Raw genomic sequence first — 21778 nt, 5'->3', positions numbered from 1 at the left:
TGCTATCGACCTTTTTCTCGCGAGGGGTTTTGCAGGGACAACGACGGACATTTTGATGGATTTCTATTCACTTAGTGTGACGAGTAAATCAAGCGCATTGCTATACATATGATAGCGTAAAGATATAGTGCATATATTTAGATGTGCATATAATATCATTACATACCTATGTAAGTTGTGCTGAGCAGTGTAGCGCCACGGAAATAATTTCAGGGTGTGTGTGGGGGGGGGGGGAGGTGTAAAGACCCCCTATCTTTCCCCCTAGATACGGGCCCACTCTCCCCTTACCCCGGTGAGGACACGGTTTTCAGTCGACCTCTTCTTTCTCATTATTAAAATAGCATCCTACTCTTTACCTCGTGTGAGAATATTACAGTGTGCACGGGGATATTACAGAAACCCTACTCACAAATTAGTGACGCATTTCAGACTGGTGTATTATAGATGAATAAATTTTGTCCGGTTGTGATGTGTTATTAGGCGAAGTTTACGGCATCATTATGTCGTTCTTCATGGCAGAGTTATAGAGATGAAAATTTGATGCTCGAATTTGTTAAAATTTTGCAGTGTTCAAGGATTTTTCTAAATATGTAACATGGCATTAGTTGAAAGTTTTCCTTCTATAATTTCTAGACCATTACCTTTACATTTAAATGGACTGAAGCCCATCAAAATTGGTTGCGTGGTTGCCGAGAAAAACGATTTCTCCGTTCCTATGTATTAAGATTGGAGTCCCCGAGCTAACACTCATTAAGATCAGAAATGAATACAATCTATAGAGCGTGGGACGTTGATCTGTGGCGTACAGCAAGATCACCTGGTTAAACAACCAGCAGCGCGACACATGAGAGGCCACATGGAACACGGGGGTAGATTTCCACGGCGACTTTCCCCGTGCAAACTTCTAGTTGTTTTTATGTTAATCTTTATTTTTCACAGTCAAAAAAAAGAAGCTGAAGGCAAAAAAAGAAGGAAAGAAAAAGAAAACTTATGTCAAACAACTAACGTACTCGATACTTGTGCACTTTAACAATGTACCGCTTCAGCAGGATAGGCGTTTCAGCAGCACGGCCACATCGGAGCGGTTCCACGGCATGCCGGCGCAAATGAGCGCAATTACGCGGTTTCCGTCGTCAACTCCCGTCGCGTTTTGCGGCGGCAAGGCGCCACCGCCGCGTTCCTTGGGGCGTCCCCTTTTTCTTTTTTCGCCCGTCGCTCTGGTTGACCGTGCTGTCCATCTCTAATCGAGCATGCACACTACTGCCACTCAACAACGCGCGACAACAGGGAGTTTGAACATATACTGTGGGCCCCCGCAGGACCGCCAGCGGGGCCGACGTCGCAAAAGGAAAGGACGTGGGGAAATGGCGAGCGGACGACGATACGAAAAGAAAAAAAAAAGAGTGGAGTGCTTAACCAGACAAGGGCCCTCTGTGTTTGGCTTGCTTCCCCGATGGGAGGAAACGTTGCAGCGGCAGAGTGTAAAGAAAGAACAGCACAAGAGTTGATGTCGATGATGGCGCAATTACGCACACGGTGTGCAAATTGCAAACAGCGTCGTGTAAAAAGAGATTGCGGAACTATTGTTTGCGTCCGCGATTGCGTTTCTTTTTTTTCTTCGATTGTATACGTTATCTGTTCTCCTTACAGTCGTTTGCAATTCACAATATTGGCATTCACTGCTCTCGTTACAGATAAGGACAACGGTAACAAGACCGATGAGAGACTCCTACCTTTTACACGGGCAAAACTACATCGCATAAAGCCTTTCTCGCGCTAGAAAATCCCGATTCACGCTTGACTCCACACTGAGGCGTCTGGTTGTGCATCAAGCGCGCGAAGAGTAGATAGAGCAAACAAGCCAGGTCAAAGGGAGGAACTACGAAGGCTTAGGCGTGGCACCAATCGTTCCATCGACTTATGCTAGGGCAGCAAGATCCGTTCCAACAGCAATCAATAAAATTCAGACAAAAAGAAAGAAAAGAAACGCAAAAACAGCTCGCACCGCGAGCGGTCGTTAAGAGCGTAAAAGACGAAGAAGACAAAGTAGGATATCGTGGCGCCGAAACGCGGCAAATTGTAAAGTGCGGGCAAGATTTACACGACTATATCCACGCCTCCTTCAATGAACGACTCGCGAGATCATGTTCTTTGCGCGTTGCTGGGGGAAAGAACAGGGCCCAGCACACGCGCCAGAAGGTCGTTCGGCGTTTCACCCGACAGTTGAGGCAAACGACGCGAGAAACTGAATGCCCGCGAAATCCGACCATCACCCGAGAGAACGGGCCGCTGCCGCCTTCCCTCCCATACGGGGCACCAAAGAGTTTTGGCTCTAGGCCGGAGAGAGATACCGGCGTGCGGGGGCTGAGGCAGTATCGGAGAGGACAAAATGGAAAGGCGCGTGAGAGGCACGGGTGCGAGGATAAAAAAAGAAAAGAAAGAGCCACCAGTTGAAGAGAAGAACGACGCAGGGATCACGTACATCTCCAAGGCTCTTTCCACAAATAACAAAAGAAAGAAAAAGTGAGAACGCACGCTAACTGGTGAAACGTAACACTATGGCACGCCGAAAGGTAGAGATAAACAGGACCACGGAATGGTCGCTGCTGAGCGCGAGGGTGAGGCGAAATCGGAGATGAAGCATCAGAAAATCTACGAAAATGTTGCGTTCAGTGACGGCTGTGAGCATTTTCTCGGAGTATAAAAAGGAAAACAAGGAAGTCGTGCGAAACATTGCAAGCTGCGAGAAGGAGCCGTTCGAATAAGGCAAAAGAGGAGAGCATAGACGCTCGTGGCTATGTCGTTTCTCGTCGGTCACGTTGTACCGCAGCCCAGATGAGCGGTGAATGCCTGACGCAGAAGCTAGGCGGTGGCTCGCCCCTGGCTGCATACGGCGTAAGTTGTACGTGCACGCGGAGCGGCTCTGCTGGCTGTGCAGCTGCCATAGCTTCAATGGGGCAGCGGAGAGTGCGAGGGTTGGGCCAACGAAGGGAAAACTCCTTGGGACGTGTTTTGCACCTCAAGCGTGGTCTTCAAACGGCGCGGTGCGGTGGTCTGCGACGTGTACAGGAAGGAAGGGGGTTGGGTGAGCAGACGCGCCAGTCGACACGACCATTGGACCAGAAACAAAGACGGGCTTGGCCAGCGGTGAGCTGGAATGTTTGGAATACAAGTGCACTGAAAGCCGGGTTCCTTTGGGGTTATACTTTTACAATTTATATAAAAAAACATCCGCATGCGTATGGCTTGTAACAAGATGACTGGTGTAAAACATTCGGGAATTAATGTGAAATGTTTTCCCCAATCTCAGGACCTATGAACGCGTCCTTTGAGTGTGCGCGATGGCAGGCCCATATAAAAACGTTGTGACCCAGAAATGTCAGGTACACGTAAAGCGCATTAACTGCATTTAAGAACAATGAGGAACAGTTACTAAGGAACTTCCTAATTTCTTCGCCATATATTATTAAGGCTAGTTGCCTATTACTATTATGTTACTAAATCTGCCAACTTAAACATTGCTATTTAGGGTGTTTGAGGTTTGTTAACAATTACTGCTCATACGGATATGTCCGCGTACGCATACGACCGGTGGTCAAGATAATAGTAGTCCCGGACTGCGCAGTTTTTGTCAGTTAAATCGCATTGCGGTATAGGCAACCAGTGCGGGAACTTCGCGTGCCAACAGTGGTGACGTGACGCGCAGTCTAGCAGGACTGCGGAGAAAAAGTTTTTAGTAGGACATGCTTCGACTTCGCGCGAGCAAATTCCCCGTTATTCCTGAGGCGCATTTGCCCAGCGCCTGACTTCACTGGCGTTCAAGAAGGTAGAAGCGCATGCACTCCTCGGAGCGCGCACTGTTGCGGACAGAGCTTGGCTTGATGTGCCGGGCGTTGTCAAACCTAATACAGGCGCGCATCTGTCATGGTTCGAGATATCGTACTATTTTCTGGTAGTCTCCATCGGATGGAATCAGCTGATTTTAATAGGACGCTCAAATTTCCGCAGAACCTCCTGACCAGCACTGGTTCCCCAATACACTATTAGAAAATCCAATTGGGATGGATAAGTCGGCCCGACTCATTTCTTGCATGAGAAAAAATATGGCACGCGTTCACGTGTACGAAGAAAGTTCTTGCCATAGAACTATACTTTAAAACCAGGTGTCACCAACCATGATGTTGGACATTATGGCGAAGGCAGCTGTCGAATAGGAAGCAGCTCTTAGGAACGAAAGGCTTCGTCAATGTGGCCCATAATCTTCCTTAGTAACAAACAAAAAGAAACATACCAAACGCTGGGCATTTCCAGAAATCTATTTTTGAAGTAGGTGTACTGTCAAAAAATCATACCACTGTAGTGCAAGAAACATCTTGTCACATTTACAAATTACTGGCATTTGAGGGGTCTTCCCACACCATCAACACACGGCGCAATGTGAACTTCATGCAGTATTCGGGTTTCTCGCGATGAGGAAATCAGGGTCGTGATTAATGGAGTGAATTGCGTTACTTCGAACGAACAATGCACCGAGAGCTGGTATCATACTAGTGAACCAATGCACGTTCACCTTTGAACTGTGCTCGTCGATATCGTTCAGCTACGACCTTCAACACGCTTTACTCAGCAGCCTGCTTATAGCAATAATGTTACGTTGTTTTGTGATTTTGGATTCTCGAGGCTACTAAGTCTCTGCGAGGTTTTGCAGAAGGAAGGCGAAGTGCTTCTCTTGTGGAACACATCTCACCCGTCTCTGTGGTTTTCTGGACTTCTCACTGCACTTGTCGGGTCTACCGCCCCCTAGATCGCGGTGATGGATGTGCAGCACCCCGAGGACCCTCACGGTGCCCGTTCACCCGCGGACATCAGTTTGAGGAAGCGAGCAAATAGATCCAGTGATACGAGGACACAGAGCTGTACTCCGCATCAGGAGACGAGTCCTCGGAAGACAGCTTTCGACTTGTCCAGTACCGCAAGGCCAAACGAAGAGTTCTCAACGGATCTTCGGCGTCCAGCTCGAACACCGTGAAAACTGCACCTCAACGATGGCCGCACTCCATCCTTTTTGTGCCACAGAAGACTACTGACAACCTACGCTTCCTAAACAGGCAAGCACTCTCCGTATATCTAGGACACACCGAGCCGAACGAGATCAAGGATGTCAGGATGAACACTAGGTGAAACATCCTGGCCATCGATGTTATGAACCCGAGCGCGCTGAACATACTACAACATGTAACGCAGCTGGGTAACATCAAGGTCCGCTCCATCGTGCCAGCGAATGGTGCCACAATAACAGGAGTCATCTATGACATTGACAATGAAATACCTAACGCAGACCTCCCAGTTCTCATAAAACCAGCAAGTGAACACAACGTCATTGTGCATGTTGATCGCCTCGGTAACAGACGTTGTGTGAAGATAAGGTTCAAAGGTGACTGCCTTCCATACTACGTGAAGGATGGCCCCTTTCGCCACCAGGTTCGACCATTTATTCAAACACGAATGCAATGCTTCAATTGTCAGAAGATTGGCCATGTGAAGGGTGTTTGCAGAAATACCGTCGTGTGCCCTCGATGCGCCGAACCCCACTCTGAAGACAACTGCAGCGCTACCACTTTGAAGTGTCCTAACTGTCAGGGTGATCACTGCGCGTGTTCCAAAGACTGCCCCTAGATCAAGAAAGAGATCACCATTCTTAAACAAATGGTGAGAGACAGCTGTACCTAGAAAGAGGCCGCGGTGAAAGTGCGATGAAGACGACGTCACAGTTGAAGGACTTCACGATGGAGAATATCAACTTTTCAAGAAAAGTCAACTCGTCACGCAGCACCATCAGCGGAAGTCTCCAGCACCCCTACCACCGAGGTCAGAAGGGAGAAAACTGCCAGACCTCTCTCTACAATGGAATGGCCACCACTTCCGCGTACACGACCGGCAGAAGAGCCGCAGAAGAAGCCGCCCCCAGTACAGCAAGGTGCTGTATCCGAGGAGTCGCGGAAAACAGATTAGCAAGTGATAGCTCTTATTAGGCCTTTAATGAATGCCATTCGCGTGTTGCTAAGCAACATGCACACACCGTCTGCCAGGAGTGCGCTTCAAGTACTGGACGCTCTGAGTCCGGTGCTGCCAACGCTTCAGTAAATCATGGCTCCCCAGCCACTGTCCTTCAGGGATGAGGTCCGACAAGCAGCTATTTTTCAGTGGAATGCCCGCGGACTCAGAGCGCGCATTTCGGATGTCTGTCGCTTCGTGTATGCCAATATGTTTCCGATTATCGTGATTTGCGAGCCGAACTTATCGTATTCGGTGAGGCTTTCTGGATATGAATCGTTTATGTCGCCAACTGTTGGTTAAAACAGTAAGGTTTTAGTGTTTATACGCCGTGACCTCACTTAAATTCACCAGCCTGTGCCACCTAACGACGATAATCAATATATATGCCTAATAATAGGGAAAAAGAATTTTACCTTTACTTTTGTGGCGCCTACCTATCTCCGTCAAGTCGATTTGGTCACAAAAGACTACGAGACATCGTATCCTCAACTCCCGATTCCTGGGTCATCATTGAAGATTTCAACGCCGGTCATACACTCTGGGGAAGTTCGAAGGTCAACGCGAGAGGCAGAGCTCTGGTATCTTCCGTCTGCAGTAATGAACTTTGTCTGCTGAATGAAGGAAGCCCTACGTTTCTACGTGGCCCCACATATAGAAGCTGTCTTGACTTGGCTTTTCTCTCACGAAGCCTTGTCAGGCGTGCTGGATGGTTTGTGGACATAGAGACGCACTGAAGTGACCATATCCCCACGTACGTCAAGATCAGAGGATTGTCCCCTTCCAAAATACGAGATATGATCCAAAGAGTGGACTGGCCTAAATTTGAGTCTATTATGGAAGAACACTGCGACGCCAACCCATCTTTCCACTTGGAAGAGGCAATCAAGAGCGCGGTGCAAGACACTATGCGCACTCTCACATGCTCTTCGAAACTGAATGAATTTGATGTGGAACTAGAACGACTTCGAGCAATCCGACGACATGCTGAACGAAGATACCGACGTACGAAGACAATAGACGATGGACGACGTTATCGATCGATCATCGATTGATAACGTCGTCGACCTGGTCACCTACATTCAGCATGAGAAATGCCGTAAGCGTCTCTGCGCTTCTTTGTTCCTCGACGTCAAAGGGGCGTATGAAAACGTTACGCATGAAGCCATCCTCTCTGCTCTCGCAGACGTAGGAGTGGGTGGTCGGATGTTTCAATGGATACGGAGCTATCTCTCCATGCGATCCTTTTTAGTAAGCACCGAGGAAGGCCATACTTCTCTACATTATAGCTGCCATGGCGTCCCCCAGGGCGGTGTACTTAGCCCTGTGGTATTTAATCTAACTCTAATTGCTCTCCTTGAGCACGTGCCAAGCACAGTCAGGTTATCGATGTACGCAGATGCATATGGACTTCTGCATCTGCTTATGGACTTCTGCAGTAACACGCCTACAGTTGCGAGCGAGAATTCAGAGAGCCGCCACCCAAACTGCTATCTACCTCCGTAATCGAGGCCTAGAAATTTCCACCGAGAAATGCGCACTAGTGCCATTTACGCGCAAACCCATGACAAACTACAGCGCAATGATAAATGGCGAAATAATACCACGTGTTCGATCACACAAGTTTCTAGACGTCATAATCGACAGGGACTTGTCATGGAGCCCTCACGTATCATACGTGAAAAAGCTGTTGATAGGCATCTGCCACCTGTTCAAGTTTTTCACTGGCAAGACTTGGGGAATGTCGACAAGTGCCATGTTACAACTGTACAGGGTGCTTTTTCTAGGCTCTCTGCGACACAGCTTGCCAGCAATAACCAACACAGGTAAAACGAATCCACGCACAATACAAAGTGTTCAGGCTCAAGCGCTCCTGATCCGTCTAGGCCTGCCTCGGAGTGCATCAACAGTGGCTACGATAGCAATCGCTGGAAACCACTTTGTCAAGACCCACATTGAAATTGAAGTGGTCAGGACGCATATAAGGCATCTAACCAAGACTCCTCGTCCCCACTTAGTCTCTCTACCAGCGGACAGACCTCGCACATCTTTCAGCCAAACGATTACCGGACATCACGATTCACTGCCATCTTGTTTCACTCCAGCTGCGAGACCTTCGATTCCTCCATGGTGCCTCACTCAGCCAAAAATCAACCTCACAATACCTGGCATCGCGAGAAAAGCTGATCTATCATGACCAGCCCTTAAACAGCTCACACTACTGTTTTTGTACGAGAGCTACCGTGACTCTGCACATATCTACACTGATGGATCTGTCTTGCCAAACAGCTCCGCGGCGGCAATCGCGATACCAGTGACAGCCACAATAATCAAATTTAAGACGACTCACGTGACAACGTCGACGGCAGCAGAGCATCGCAGCACTCTTTACTGCCCTTCATTACATTGGTAATGAACAGCCACACAAGTGGACGGTATTCTGCGATTCGAAGGCGGCACTGCAGTCTCTACTGTCACCTTTACGACACGAACCGCACGAACAAATAATATTTCATATTACAGAGACGTTACACCATATAAGTGATGCAGGCCATGAAATAACCTTCCAATGGATTCCAAGTCACTGCGGGATTATTGGCAATGAAAGGGCCGATCAAGCTTCCCGCTAAGGCCATATTGAAGAGCACCACGTACCAATTCCACTTTCTAGAACTGACGCAGCACGGAAGCTCCGCCTGCTTATACGGCAGTGCACCACGTCGCAATGGTATTAGTCACATTTAAATAATACTCGACTGTACTCCCTTGATCCGACATTAAGTCTCCGAGTGCCATCACAGCTTCGCCGTGGAGACGCCACGCTCTTGTATCGACTGTGGTTGGCCGTTGCCTTAACCAAAGCCTATGCTTTCCGCATAGGGATGACCGACGCCGCAACCTGTGACCACTGCGGCTATGACAAATCAACTGACCATATTTTGTGCGCTTTCCCGCAGTACAGACCACAGGGTGAATGCCTTCGCCACGAACTAGACCAATTGGACGACCAACGGCTATCGGAAAAAAGAATTTTACGCCACCGAAGGGACCTAACATCACAGAAGAAGGCCGTGCAAGCGCTATTGCGCTTTCTGAGATCTACCGGCCTTTGCGAACGTCTTTAACTGGAACGCCTCTTGTGTGTGTGTGCCTCCGCGTGGGCGTGTTTTTTTTGCGTTTTCCTCTCTGTCATCTTTCTAACCCCTATCTCCCATCCCCAGTGTAGGGTAGCAAACCGGAGACTGATATGTGGTTAATCTCCCTGCCTTCTTCACCTCTCTCTCTCTCTCTCTCTCTCTCTCTCTCTCTCTCTCCTTTGTTTTGTTTTCTTATGTAGACCGCTATTTTAGAATAACTTTATGATCACTTGGTCATATATACGTTGTTGCAATAAATTAAAACAGCCTCAAGTTTGTAAGATTCCTGAAAAATTCCATTGATGGCAGTCGTTTTTAACCTGCGCGATAGTACCTTTGCATTGCGGCGCTTTTCATAAACTGCCATACAACAAACTTCACTACGGCATTTTGAGCGCACTTTAGCCCCTCGATAAATAGCACAGCTCGTACGGGATGTGCGGCTGCACGTATAAAACCTAATACTCCCGAACGTATTTGAGTGATGGCCTAGGTCTCTGAATAACTATTACAGAATAAACGGCGCTTTCACATTGAAACCATACATATCTCGAGCTCGCTGCCCCATGGTGTGCTGATTGTGCATGTCCCTAATTTTAAGTTTATGTGTAATTCGAGGCTGTACGTTCGATTTTTAGTTTTCAGCTGAACTCACGAGGATCTGACTAACCGAATAAATCATTCGAATCGGATCAACTGTCACTCGACGCAGCTAAAAGATAAAATATACATGAAACTGCGTGATGTGGCTTCTGGTGCTTATTGCGCTTGTCTAAATGTCCAACGACAGATACCTACTGGTGCAAATCGGCGCCCATGAAAGTGGCACATTTATTACAGAACGTAACACACAACGCGTTAGTCAAAATTGTCAGTGCACTTCTAATTTTCGGTCGCGTACATGCTGTAACTATTGAACTGAACGCAAGTTAGCTATTTGAAATCAAAGCTTGTTCTGTTCAACTCAGATTATTCACATTTGGTTCAATTAAATGTAAGTGTAAGTCTTTTTGGGAGCTGGGATGTTGCATCGTCATTGTGGGCTACATCACTGCCAATTGCTTTCAGTGCGCGACGTACGTTATTAATTTTTTTTTCTTGGCACCCTCCCAAATTACTTCACTTCTCACTAAGTCAAATGCTAATACAATGTAACATGCTCTTTGGCCCTTTCTTCGCGTCCCTACCTTGTTGAAATAGCAGGGCAAAATTAAACGGCGGCAGAATCGCAACCCAAATGACTCCATTATTTACCGCAGTAATTCTGCTGCGCCATGTTCACGATTTTCGCTTAGTAACAAAATTATTAATATTATCTGCATCCTACGCCCAATGCAGTGTAGCCCTTGGCATGCCACATTTCGTTCTAGAACGCACGAGGTGTAATTCAGATTGCGAATCCATCATGCGTGCTCACAACGGGCCAGACTTATAACGTGGAGGATGTTTCTGAAGTCCTCTTTGCGGAGAGTTCTAGCATAGGAAGGCTGGAACTGTCGCGAAGATTTTGGCACTTTTGAGAGGCCACATGTCTGACGTTCGACCGACTGAGCTCGTTGTATGGACAACGAGCCCGATAATGCAGTCACGCTGAATCGGCATCAAGTGCAGCACAGCACCAGGGCATGGACGCAAGAAGCAATGTCCGACACGAAGCACTTGTCTAAACGTCGTGTGCCTGCCATTCCATCTTGTGTCCACGCTCTGACGTTGCGCTACACTTGATGCCAATCCAATATGGCTCTATGGACAGCAACACATATCTGTCGACGATTGCCGAAAGGGAAGAGGAACAAGACTATTTATCCTACCGTACACTCCTATATTGTTACTTCTGCTCTTTCGTTGTGATTAGATAACAATACCAGCTAGCTTGCACCTTCTGAGAAATATTTTTCGTTTTTAAACAAAAGCCGGGAAGCGTTTGTTTATTGTACGTTAGCCGAAATGTGTGCCGTGAAGCGGTCTTTGTCTAGAGTCCTTGCTGCTTGATGTAACAGGCACGTATATGGGCAAAGAGATATATATAGTTAGGGCTGACAAATGAGGTTCGTCTTCCCTGCGTGTTTATTCCAGATGCGTTTGGTCCGGTCGGCGAAAAATGCGTGCGTACGCAAACCCCCAGTAATCAATAAAACAATGTAATTTCTAGCCAGTAATCTCAAACAAAAAAGGCTAGCGAACTTCCCAGCTGAATCGCCTATTCCAACTAGCATCCACAAGACTCGGCCTTATGTTTTATTACTTTGCTCTCATCCCAGTGTTAAGATGGCTTTATTGCTTGGCTACTACTAATGCAGTGATGCCCGCTCTACAGGACAAGCAAAAGTGAAATTGCTTTCACATAGTCCTATAGCGCCCTTCGCCACGCCGCTTTGAATTTGTCGTCAAATTGGGTTTTAAGTCAGCGTTTAAGCTCATGACAGTGGCTGCACCCCTTACCGTTTACTTATCTTGTTTCGCAGTAGGGAATGGCGCAGCGACCGTCTGGTTTGCCCTTAGCTTCCGACAGTGTCGAGAGAACCAACTGTGTTTTCATTTAAAGGTGACATAATTGTCCCCACGCTAAAGTACTGATTAAAATACACACTTTATAACTAGTGGCGTTATCTACACAATTTGGTTCTATTTATTATAATTTTACGCCAGACGCAAATTACTGCAGAGTTTCGCAACGCCAGTACATAAGCCGGCCACCACGACGGTATACACGTTTTAGAGCACCATAACCTACGCGTGACGCCATTTTTGCTCACGTGACAGCGCCAGCCCATGAGCGCGCCTTCTCATCGGCGTTTGGCCGTTGTCTACGATCGCCACAGCGGCCGAAGGCACGGCTCAGACACCCGCTATTTCGGCCACCATGGTGAACACTGCGTGTTTAAACGACCAAAGACATTGGCCAAAGATGCAGAGGCAGTGTAAATATATTTTCCGATTATTCATTCTGTCTGCGCCACAGTCTTAATTGTGCGCGAGCTTACCGGCTGAAGGCGACAAATGCAAGAGCCTGATGTTTGCTTTTACTCTTTATATTCTAATCTTTATAGTGGTAGGTTTCTAGTGCTGTTACGGCGGCGTGCCTGTTGGCGTCGTTAACTGTACGTGCAACAATTTGGGTCGCAGTAAATGCCTGTTTGCGACCTGGTCCGATCACGATGGGTGGTTCCAACCAAGTAATTGACGCCAGCGCTGATCAGGTACCTTGGAAATTGTTTTCTGATTACTTAGTGCGCAGATTAATACGCAGTCGCGTACGCGTGGACAAAAATGTTCCAAGTGTCCGACCTGCCACTCACCCGCAGTTGGATTCGTGGCGACGAAAAAAAGAAAAAAAAAAGAACTCGCTGCCGTGCCCGCCTATTATTCCATGTTTGACTTCGCTATTATATAAAGCGAAATTTCTCGAGTATTTCCGTCGTGCTTGCGTGGAGTGGCCGTAGAGCTGACTTGCATCCCTATCGAAGTTCAACAATCAGCGAATCAGCGACATCTTGTGCCAGCGGTGGCGGTAACGCTGTGTTGCTGCAGCAGATAATGTTAGACTGGCAGTCATTGCAGGCAATCGGTTGCCGGTCATTACTGGAAATTGGCTGTTCAATGCTCGCGGTAGAGCGTGTTGTGCTCGCCTTGCGGATAGGTGTGCGTGGCAAACGGTCGTAAATACGGGCACTCCTTGCACAGCTGAGGCGGACGAAGCTCGGAGCACAGTTCACGACAAAAGCTCACGACAGTGTACGTCTTCCCTCTGCTATTCTAAATCTTTGCTAGATAGTACTAAGCGATTCCTGGCCTCTCGGCAGAACGTTGCTGGAGCGGCGGGCGGCGGCTGATACCTGCTGGCTCTCGATTCAGACGGCGTTCAATGTCAGCGGCATTGTGGCGGCCTCTGGTGGGCGGTGCGCACACTGCTCGCTCTAAAAGTAGGGAAGAAGTTTGTGCGTGTTGGTAGTTCAATCGTAAACTGGGATACATAGCGCAAAAAACGACACAAGGACGAAGCAGGAACACGCTCGTCCCGTGTTCCTGCTTCGTCCTTGCGTCGTTTTTTGCGCTATGTATCCCAGTTTACGATCGCTCTAAAAGGCCAAAAGACGCGTAGAATTCGCCAATGCGCAGTTGGCTTAGAGCGGTGGCCCCGTATAGATGTTTCGGCAAAAGAAGTTTTGGCGCAGGCGCCGATCGGCCCCGCTGGTAGCAGATCCTGCATTTCTCTATACGGTATAACTCTCTGCTTACTATTGCTTCTACTTCATCCAGACTGGTGACGTCAGTAGCGAGCTACTCGGATACCCGGAACTGTGCAGAACGACAAGCAGTAGCTGTAGGAGGGATCGCTGAACGTGCGATAACGAGCAGCTTCTCAAGAGTAGGTGCATGCACTTCGAATACGCCTGCCGTAAATTGCTGCTTTCGCAGAGACTCGAAGATAGGTGGCTGTTTTAAACTTAAAAATGTACTGGATGTGGCTGCCCAGAGTAGTTTCTTAGACATTACAGGAGTCCCTCGGTAGCGTGCGGAGTTGTTGAGGAAGCAAGGTTGCAGTGAAAATAATGTTCGCGCAGCGATGACCAAGAGCTCTTGCGCGTGGACTGCACTTTTCTGCACTCTTGCTCGTTAGTGGGTGACTAAAACAGGTCCAAGAAAAACTATACGGCGTTATAAGCTGCGTGCAATTGTTACACAAGTTTTAAGAAGTCAAACTAGCTTAAGTCATAAAAACCATGTTCATGAATCTTTAAGCCACCTTCGTTCAGGGAACAATTATCAGGAAGAAGAAATTTTGCAACTGGCTTCAAGTCCTACCAGCCGGATACTTTGCATCAATGTATAGGAAGACGCAACGTTATGGCTGTGATTTTAGTGTCTTCTTTCCTGACTTTCCTATTCAAGGGCTTAGAGACAATAAAGTTGTATACACAATCTGGCAATAGTTCATAACGATGTTTTCTTGAGACTACATAACACGCCGAGTGGATTAAAATAACTAACACACCCAATCCTCTTTGATATTGCGAAATTATTTTTTTGGAAGATATTGTAAGTGAAACGAATTTATATAGTCTAAAGGGTAAACAATATGACCGCCAACACAAAAATTTCAACATTTCGGCTATGAGGAATTCTGACTTCAGCTTGATCGCAAATATTGGTAATCGCACGGTGCACTTGAAAGTGCACACTGAATAAATTAGGCACCTATTTTTAATACTACTCTTCGCTTTTATATTGTGCTGACCACGTTTATAATCTCACTCGGTCGCTCTAAATACTCCTAACTTAACATAGTCCTCACTAAAGGAATGGTCGATCAATATACTCCGGGCCGTACAGAAACGCTGCTTGATCTGTTCGAGTGCTCGCTCGTATAAAGGAATATCTTGGTGCAACACGTATTAAGTAGTTTCTATGTTTCTTTTGTTTAAAACCAGCATGCTAATTTCTACGGTAAATATTCTTTAGGCTTTTACTTTAACCAGAAAGCACACGACTGTTTTACTGCACCATTTGTTGTACCGAAGAAGCGCTGCCAATGTCGCATGAGAACCTGAGCGAGGCGTAACTTTAACCTTAATGTTCTTCCTTAGCTTGGCTGCTGTTGCTCGCCTCAAGAGTCCTAGCTGGCTCTGTTTTGAGCCGTTATAAGAAATGTACGATGTCAACACACGAAACCGTCAGAGGACACTCATTATTTCCCCCCCCCTCCTGTCATGTTGTCAAAGATGTAAGAAGATAACAGTCGAAGCAAGAGCGCGAGCAGAAGCGGAGGACGCGCGTTGTCTTCGTCGCATAACCATGGCCTGTAGTGGCAAATAAGCAGGCTAGGCGGGCTCGCTCCTCTTGTTCGTTTATGTCCAGTGTCTTGATGTTCGCACAAATGACTAACTACCACTTTGACAGTCGCTCGCCACCCGAAACGGCGGAGGGCACGACGTCATTCTTGCTCCTCCGTTTTCGGCCGCTTTCTCGCCTGTGTACAGCGCCGTGCTCCATTTTCCTCAGCGCCCTCTTTCGCCTTCCTAATGCGTTTCTTCGCGAGAAAGAACCCGATACGAAGGAAGACGGGCGAAACACGGTAGTAGCGTCCCCTGAGTGTCAGATTTCAGCCGACCCAGTCGAGATTTAAGAAACGTGAAGTTTCTGTTTCCTCTGCGGGACTTGGCCGCTCCTGTCCCACGCTCTCTTCTCTCACCAAGATTCAATTTCCAGATACATTGAACGGCATTCCCTCGCTGGGTTGCGAAGACGATGAAGGCGAAAAAAAAGTAAGAAAAAAAATGAAGAAATAACTGGCGATATATCTAAGCCAACAGGATTCGGCAGTTGTCTGCGTAGTGGAAACAAGATACAGCCTGTGCGAAAACCTTGACGTGGCCCAGAGAAGTGGAGGTAGCGTCTTGTCGCTCTGAAAAGCATCACGTATTTTCCGCCCAACAAACGCTTGGCAGGTAGCCGAATTTAAAGAAACAAAACGCGTGTCCTTGTGCGGATTTTTTTTGCTCTGAATACAAGAGCAGCGACCAAGACGTTCGCAGATACTGTCGTTAAATAAATAGGCAGAACGTTGCCTGCCTCAACAAACGTGCTGAGGTGTTACTCATCATTGATGCCCTTTCACGCCGAAATTCATGGATGCTACATAAGAAAACACATCGAAACTGTGTGCAGCGTCACCGCTGTAATGGGCGTATGTTTCTTAATGCGTACGCATTATGGGTGTCGAAGGGGGAAAAAGTGTATGCGTGTGAAGTGTAGGAAGCTGGTCACGTGGCAGAGGTAGAGAGAGCATGGCAGAGCTTATCACAAGCGTGCTACTGACGGTGGTTTGTTCCGCGCCACCATCAGTTGCAGTTCGCTCCTCGAACAGGCAGGACCCAAGTCGAGTGAGCTGCTGAACAACACTTTGCACTGTGGTAAACGCGGTTGAAATCGTGGATCCGGGCCGTAAGGTTGGCGCATTTCCTTCGCGTTTACCGCTAAAATGCCGCTGAATTTTCTTGGTCCCCAGCTAGCTGGACCTTCCACCGGGGACGCCATTTATAACTGAACGAAAAGTTCTGTTCGTTCCTGCTCTTGTGTTGCCTTATACTCCAGCATATACCTTGACACTTGCTCACACAAGTGACAACTGGAGACCTGTCATCAAGTAGGTTGCGCAGAGTTGCCCAATTTTCGGCAAAACATTGCAAGAAAATCGCGTTTTCACACATTTATCTCATTGTGCAGGTCCTCCACGATACAAAAAAAAAAGAAATGCTATCGTAAAATGTACAAACTGCCACGAAGTTTTTGAAGCACAAAACACCTTTAATGTCATTGCTCAAAAGGCGAGAATTTTTGGTGCCCGTGCCTGCAGTTATACCACTCTAACATCGTTCATTCCTTGCTGTCTTTTGGTAAAGTTCGCTCTTTGCATACAAAAAGACAATTTTCTATTATAGCTCTATCTCGCATCATTTAAAGCTTGTTTCTTTTTACTATGTTTGCGCTATAGTGTCATAAAGCCTTTAGAGGTGCCTCAACCCGTCTTTCCGTTTAGCATCGCAATACTAATTTGATGGTGAATGTTTAACGTGCATAAGCGCAAGGCACTGGTGATTTTCTGAGGAAAAAAAGAAACGACGGGTGTTAGGGCTATAGTGGCAAGAATAAAAATGGCTGTTCTGAAGCATAGTCTGAAGTAGCAAGAGCTACTTTTGCAGCTGTTGGTGGAGCGTCATATACTTTCTCACCTGATAGAATAAGCTCCTTCGTACTGCCATCCGTTTCCCCACCGAAACTTTGGCTGGTGTATGTATGCGGAAACCTTGATTGATCCCCAACCTTGTCCTTGGAAACTGTGACAGAAAATTCAACATAACGGAGGCTAAATACTCTTCAATGACCGGACCTAAGGACCCGCAGGAGAATCCTGCGTTTGAAATCCTTTTATAGCGGATATCATTCCCATACTGACATTAGTCGAGAGAAATACATGAATCCACCTTCGCATATAATACAGGGTATTTTAGCGAACACTTTCAAAAATCTTTAAAACTTGCCTGTGGCAGATATCATAATTCTAGTTGATGAGCTGGTTTACTCGAAGCGTCGGACAACGCTTGCGCAAAAAATTGAGATGCAAAATCGACTAATTAATAAAAATACAATAATTAAATGTTTAACTAATTACATTATGGCCCATATTGCAATTTACAAATTGTAGCCGTGCAGTTCGCAAGCGGATCCACTTGGAACGAATTTTGAAGATTGCACCAGTTTCGAGATATAAATTCGCGAACTTTGTGGAGAAATGCATGGCGTTCCCGTTAATTTGTTCACAAAACTTCGTTTCATGCACTGAAGCACACAAGTAACTGCAACGCCAATGCATTTCTCCGCAAATTTCGGGAATTTATATCTCAAAAGTGGTGTGGTCTTGAGAATTCATTCCGAGTTGATCCGCCTTGCGAAGTCCACTGCTAGAAGCTGTAAATTGCAATATGGGTCGTAAGATAATTAGCTTAAAAGTAAATTTTTTTGTGCAAGTAGTTTCCGGCGCTTCGAGTAGAACGGCTCAAAAATTATAATTGAGCTTTCTGCCACAGGCAACCGTTAAAAAAATTTTGAAAGTGTTCGCTGAAATACCCTGTATATCCCAGAGATAGAATCACCCTTTGAAAGTCAAGAAACTTGCTTTTAAAGGTGACGCTTTGCGGTATTCTTTTCTTGTTCAGACAGCAGGCGCCTGGAATCTTCTTCCGCCTCATATTGTACTAATTACATCTGTTCATGCTTTTTACCACGCTTTGAATTTATAAATACAGTTCTATAACTTTTGTATTTCGAACGAAAACCCACTGCTGTGATGTCTTATTGACAATGCAGGTACTGAATAAATGAATGAATGATTACATAAATAAATAAATAAATAAATAAGTAAGTAAATAAATATTTCCCTCTAAATTAGCGCGTAGAGCCAACGATCCTGCGATAGCGGCTTTGTGCATTCACTCAAACATATATTCGTGGTCCACGAATCTATGCCTCGCCTGAACAGGAAATCCCTCACAGTAATCAAGGTAGCAAAACTGGCTTACAAAAAAAAAAAAAACATGAGGAAAATTTTTTAGGAGTACTTAGTTTGCCACTGAACTAAGCTGCCACTACTAAGTGGCACAGGAACTATGAAAGCGTACATTTCGAGAGCATGGATCAGAACACAAGAAAATATTTATTGGCAGAAAAAAATGCGATGCACCGACGCCAGCGTCTAAACCTTCAGACGCCACAAAGCTCTGGTGTGAGAACATGTGTGTTTCAAGGAGCTAATACAGCTGGCGTTCGGCAACGAACGCGCCCGTTCGAGTACAACAACGGCCACAACCACCAAGTAGGTGCAACATCCATGGAAAGAACCAATAAAAACTATGTTAGCTAAAAACGACAAACAGCCAAATGAACTAATTTGGTTTATCAAAGGACTGATGCGGCTTGAAGCCATGTATTTCTTGCAGTGAGACTCTTTAGGTAGAGTTTGTTATTTCATTGCGTGATTCCTAGAGAACAGAGTGGGAAACAGGCACATCTGCAGGGGTAGTACAGATGGCTGTATACGTATACGCTAGCTCTACATGTAGATATGTGTACTGCTCTGCGTAAAAACCTGTGGAGCGATGACGTAGTTTCCGTGGAACGGAAGTCTCTTGGAGACTGCGAGAAAAATCACTTCTCCGATAATAAGTTTGTATTCGAAGAAAAATTGTACTGCTCGTCGAAACGAGACTGCGATCATCACTTCCCTATGGCGAGCCTCTCTGTTACCTGCGCTAACCCGCAAGCTAAATAGTGTTACGCCGAGTTAACCAACAACAGTGATTGAGTGCGGGAGTTAAAAAGAAGGCAGCGATGGTTAACTAGTCAAAGGTCTGATTGGCTACCCTACGCTGGCGGAAGGGAAAGGGGAATAGAAAGAAAGGAGACACAGCCGACAGCAGAAAGCGCAAGAAAGCTTAAGCATATTTGTTTTGAGGGGTAGCTAGCTTAGGATTTTATTTGGTTTTCGTGTCGGACCGTGCGCGGTTAGGTGAGTGGCATACTTGTAAGCTTTTCAGATTTTCAAAAAAACTTGTCTCATCAGATGTAATGTTGAACTTTGCTTGTACGAATGACATCTATCTATTGTGTCTTTGTATCTCTATCTGCCTCTGGAGAGCGCCAAATGCTGATTCTCCCTTTCCCTTATCTCCCCGATAGACACTGCCCCTTATCATCATCATCATCATCAGCCTGGTTACGCCCACTGCAGGGCAAAGGCCTCTCCCATGCTTCTCCAACAACCCCGGTCATGTACTAATTGTGGCCATGCCGTCCCTGCAAACTTCTTAATCTCATCCGCCCACCTAACTTTCTGCCGCCCCCTGCTACGCTTCCCTTCCCTTGGGATCCAGTCCGTAACCCTTAATGACCATCGGTTATCTTCCCTCCTCATTACATGTCCTGCCCATGCCCATTTCTTTTTCTTTTTCTGCCCCTTATATCAGCAAATTTTCTGCGATGGGTCTCAATAAGCGGAGCGACGTCTTTTCACACATTAGTTCATAAATTATATCGTTTAGGAACGTGTAAGTTTGAATGCTACAAAAATAATGTTTCGAAACGTTGCTGCATGTGGTAAGTGATTTACCAGCTACTTATTGACGTTTCCAACGCTCGAGCTCAGCGCGCGTACAAAAGTAGAACCAACACAAAGGACGCACATAACAATAAAAAGAAGCTCTGTCCACGCCATCTGTGCACCCTTAAGCGGTGAGTATTTGCCATTCGAATGGCGAAAGCAGCTGAGGACATGTCTTTGATGTCATTGCGCGGTGCCATTACAATATTCGAGCATCTGAGGTAGCAAAGAAGATATTGCTAAAGTAGCGTGAAGAAAAGAAATTGCTTCATCCCCCGCAAACATCTTCAAAAGCAAGGTGTCCAGTCGAGCACATCCACTTTTGTTCCTTACAACGCCGGGGCAATACCACGGCCGTTCGCCTTCCCAGGAGACCACGTCACTTGCGGTGCGCCAGAGACCGTTGACAGAACCACCAAAGGCTTTTACGTGAAGCGCGTGCATGTCTAAACCGAAAGAAAGTGATGAAGAAAAGGAAGCAGACGAGCAATAGCGAGGAAGGAAACAGAGCCCGACGAAAGGAGCTATGACATGTGTAGGTAGGTTCGGAGCAAAAGCACTGCGCTGGAATCCTGCTCGCGCGAGCAGCGCTGCAACAAGGCCAACGGCAAGCCAACAGGGTGGCTGGCACAATATAGAGGCGAGGTTCTCCAGTCGCCGGAGGAGGCAATGGGAAAAGCACGCGAGATATTGCGCCTTGAGGCACTTGTGGGCGATTGGAACGGAGCGAAGGCCACTGAACAAGAGCCTCACATCGAAATCGTAGCGGCAGCGAAAGCGACAGTGCAGCAGTAGCACGCGGCGCCGAGTACCGCCGCCGGTGAATGCATGCAAAGCTATGCGTGTCTGGCAAAGTACCAACGCGAAGCCTGCAGGAGGGCTCCGAGCATGACAGAAAACAAAAGTGGCCGAACGCGAAATTTGCGTTCCCCGCTCGGGGCTACACGGAGCTGTTTTCGCTTGTGTCGTGCTGCGGTGTTCCTCTTTGCGAGACTTTACTTTTACTCGCTCGATCTCGTCTCCCGAAGCGAACCGTGTCATGCGTGTGCCGCCCCCCCTCCCCTCTTTCAAACTCTTTCGCCCTGTTCTTCTTCTTTATGTCGTACTTTTCGTCTAGACCTCTTACTTCCTTCCTTCCCGCCCAATGTATTGTTCTCCTCGTCCTTCGTCTGTGTCTATCAGACTCTTGGCTCGTGGATAGACGCAGGACCCCTTCGTGGTATGTTGCCTGCCCGGGAAGCATCGGAGTTGTCTTTGGCGTGCTCCCTGCGAACGAAGCAGTCTGCTCCTAGATAGGTATTTCGGTAAACCTCCCCGGGGACAAGCGCTCTCAGGAGAATACGACGACAAACAGGGGGGGATGGAGGGCAAGCCGGAGAATAGGCGGGCCAAGGGGACACGCGCCTTCCATAGGAGAGGCAATGGCAGCGCGAGAATATGTACGCCACCACTGAGTGTTCGCCATAGAATCTGGCTGCGGAACACGTACACGTTTACGCCGCTCTAGCTTGCTTTACGTTGCTCGCCTGTTCTTGTTCTTCTCTTTTATTTTCTGGTTTTCTTTGCACACCTATTGTCACGGAACAGACAGAAGAAAGAATTTTTCGAATTCACCTCTGGAACGCGACAGAGGGGGGAAGACAACCTCGACACGCACACACCAGGAGAAATGCGGCCTTGCGTCATTTTTTCCCCATAAAAAAAAAAAAAAAGGAGCGCGCTAAGAGCAACCAAACAGCAAGAAAGTCGTCTCCTGTGGCAAAACATTGTTTGCATTCATGTCCGGATGCGGTTATCTCGGTTGTAAAATTTGTCGGTTGGAACCGATGGTCTTTTTCTTTTTACGTCCCACCAATAGAGCCCGACGGAGAGCGTAAAATTTTACGATCAACCACACACTCCTCCGACCCCTGGTTCGGAAACTCATCGG

This window comes from Dermacentor variabilis, chromosome 1 (genome assembly GCF_050947875.1).
Source record: "Dermacentor variabilis isolate Ectoservices chromosome 1, ASM5094787v1, whole genome shotgun sequence".
Lineage (NCBI taxonomy): Eukaryota > Metazoa > Arthropoda > Arachnida > Ixodida > Ixodidae > Dermacentor > Dermacentor variabilis.
The sequence above is the reverse complement of the archived record's forward strand: the minus strand, read 5'-3'. Positions refer to the sequence as shown.